The 3,409-nt window shown below is 25.4% G+C and overlaps 1 non-coding gene across 1 annotated transcript; it reads left to right on the top strand.

Moving 5' to 3' along the window:
• The first annotated feature begins 2,884 nt into the window (after window positions 1-2,884).
• Window positions 2,885-2,956, top strand: K444DRAFT_t9. The gene has a single exon. It is a non-coding gene; the product is annotated as a tRNA-Ala (tRNA).
• The last annotated feature ends 453 nt before the right edge of the window (window positions 2,957-3,409 follow it).

The raw sequence follows: 3,409 nt of genomic DNA, 5'->3' as shown, positions 1-3,409 counted from the left end.
TAATATTAAAAAAACTTGAATTTCTTAAATAACTAATAGCTATATTAATAAAATATAAATAAAACTTATAAAATATATATAAGAATATAAAGCTAGTTTAAATTAGATATAAAAATAATAATTTTTTTTTTAGAAATCTTTTTTTTATTTTTTATTTATTTTATTTCTTTTTATTTTAAAAAATATTAAAATTAATTAAAGATTATTAAAATAATTTCAAATATATTAAATAAAAATAAATAGGTTTATAATTAAAAGCTTTTGAATTAAAGCTAACAAATATTTCAAATAATTTTTTACTAATATATAAGTTATATATTAATTCTTATATAGGCTATAAATATAGTTACTAGTATAATTTTAAGACCTAAATAATATATAATTCTGTTTTTTTATAATAGTATTTTATTAAGAAAGCTAATAAGAAAAATAAAAAAAATAATAATAAATATATTAGATTTTATATTCTTTTTAAGATTTAATTAAAGTATTATAAAGTTATAGAATTAGAAATTCGATTTTACTATTTATATTACTAATAACTAGTTATAATATTAAAGGTTATTATATTTATATTACTAATAACTAGCTATAATATTAAAGGTTACTATATTTATATTACTAGTAGAACTTTACTTTTCTTTTTAAGTAATAAGAAATACTTTATATAAGCTTATTACTTTTATTAATACTTTCTAAAATTTATTTATAGCCTGTTATTATCTAATATAAATATATTATTACTAAATCTATAATTATTTAAGTCTATATTTTAATAGTAATAATTACTACTTTTTAATATATAGCTTATATTTATAGAAATATTATCTAGTATTACTTATAAATCTATTTATAATTATATTTAAGAATTAGTTAGAAGAAGTAATACCTCTAATTAGCTAATAGAAAGAGAAGTATTAATTATCTAGTATTAGTATTTACTATTATTATATCTAGTATTTTATTTATTAATATATTTCTTTTAAATATAAAGTTATATATCTTTATATATACTAGAATTAACTAGAATTTATTAGCTAGGCCTTCTAGTATATTTATCTAAAGTTCTATATTATAGGAGTTCTGCCTTTTCTATAATAATATATTTTCTATAAGCTTACTAGAATAATTATTTTTCTAATAAGCCAGAGTTTACTTATTTCTATTTAGGTTTTCTTTTTTTCTATAATTACTTACTTTCTTAAGAAAACTTTCTTATTCTTTTTATAAGTCTTTTATATTCTATTTCTTAGCTAGGGATTCTTATTATAAAGCTATAGCTGCCCTTATCCTATATAATTATTAACTTAGAAATATTTGCTTTTTTTAATAAATAGAGTTTACTAAATATATTAAGATCTATAATTATTAGTCTTTAATTCGGGTTATTTTACTTATTATAACTATAATAATAAAATAAAGAATTTAGAAATTACTAAAAATACTTTTTATTCTTTTTATTATTTTTTACTAATTATTTAGTACTTTTAATAACTTTCTAGATCTATTTACTATTACTTATAAAATTCTTTAATAATATATCTTATATTCTAATTCCTGAATTTAATAATTTCTTTAGTTACTTAAGCTAAATTTAATAACTTCTCGGATTACTATAACTAAGTATTATAACTTTCTAGATTAAGATTAGAGTTAGTATTAAATAAAGCCAGTAATTAGTTTATAACTTGAGATAATAGCTAGTAAATATATTCTTATAATTAATAGAACTCTAGCTACTTAAATAGGAATACTTAGATTACTTATTAAAAAATCGAGATATTAAAGAATATTTTAGTTAAATAAAGCTTATTATATTTAGTAAGAAAATATAAAAGAAAAAAAGAAATCTTTATTATTAGATAAAACTATAAGAAAAAAAAGATCTTTATTATAAAATAAGATTATAAAAGAAGAAAAATCTTTATTATAAGATTTAATAATAAGAGAAAAGAAAGAATTAAGGCTAGTTTTATATATATTTAAGAAAGAAATACTAGATATTTCTATTTCCTGGATTTTTCTTTTAATTTTTTTAAAGAATATAAGAATTATTTTCTAAATATTTCTGGATTCTATTTTCTTTTTTTCTTAAATCTTTAGGTTATAAGATATATAAAAGAATTACTTTTATATTCTAAAGCTTTAGGAAAAATCTAGTTCTAAAAGAATTATTATAAATATACTTATAGCCTAATATATTAGATATATTTCCTAATTATATAGGTTTAGAAATATATTTAATATATTAGATATTATTTTTACTTATATAATTTCTTTTTCTTTTTCGGAAGCTTTTATTTCTAGAATTCTAAAAACTACCCCTTATGCGGGGCCCCTTTTTCGGTAAAAGGTGAGAATGCCCGTACGCTAATTGGTGCGTACGCCGCTGACTAATGCACTTTCCGGTAAAAGGGATTTCGGTAAAGGGGCACCTCCCCTACTACCTTTTAATGAGCATTCCCTTGTCTCGAAGTGCGTTCTCATTATATTATCATATAATCTAGCTTATAGAGTTACTATCTATTATGCCTGCAAGTCCTGTATTGTCCTAGAGGCATATAGTCAAGAGCGGCACCTGCAAGCGCAGCCACACCAACTCTTGGGAGACGAGCTCAAGGCGACTGCAAAGCTTCTTAATAGCTATAACTTGAGGGGTGTGGCCGAGCTAAGAGAGTACAAGCCCCGGCCTAAAGACAAGTACCAGATAACTGAGCACCTAGTTAGCTACGATAGCATTTACTGTCTATAGCCGTAGTATAGCTATAACACCTGCTTATAGGGCTGGGTCTTATATATTAAAACAAGGAATTACTTTGCAAAACTCCATTGCCCAGTATAGGCTAAGCAAGAACTAACTGCAATTGAATAGCAGTTACTAAAAGGCCTGATAGTATAATGGTAGCACACAGAGTTAGCAAACTCTGTAGCCTAGGTTCGATTCCTAGTTGGGCTCCTGATTTGCTTCTCGATAAATACTCCTGTAGCGTTTGGCGATAAGTAGATCTATTTTTTTTGGTCTTGTTTTTTGAGCAAGAGATATCACGTGGGGACGCTAGTCCAGCTTCAAGAAGTATATAAAGCCCTCCTCGCCCGCCCTTCGCCTCTCCTTCTCTCCTTCCCTTCTCTTCTCCCGCTCTCTTCTCCTCTGGCCGCTTCTCCTTCTCTTCTCCTTGCTCCCTCCCGATCGAACAAGCAAGGAGTAGAGGTAGTACAAGAACCAGAATAGCAAAAGAATTAGTGGCCAGTTATACTCTAGGGTTTTACCCCCTAAGCTTTCCTGTACAGGTCGTTTCATCGGGTACCCACCCCGGGGGTTAGGGTTAGGGTTAGGGTTAGGGTTAGGGTTAGGGTTAGGGTTAGGGTTAGGGTTAGGGTTAGGGTTAGGGTTAGGGTTAGGGTTAGGGTT

The sequence above is a fragment of the Hyaloscypha bicolor genome, assembly GCF_002865645.1.
Source record: "Hyaloscypha bicolor E unplaced genomic scaffold K444scaffold_22, whole genome shotgun sequence".
NCBI lineage: Eukaryota > Fungi > Ascomycota > Leotiomycetes > Helotiales > Hyaloscyphaceae > Hyaloscypha > Hyaloscypha bicolor.
The sequence above is the reverse complement of the archived record's forward strand: the minus strand, read 5'-3'. Positions and strand labels throughout refer to the sequence as shown.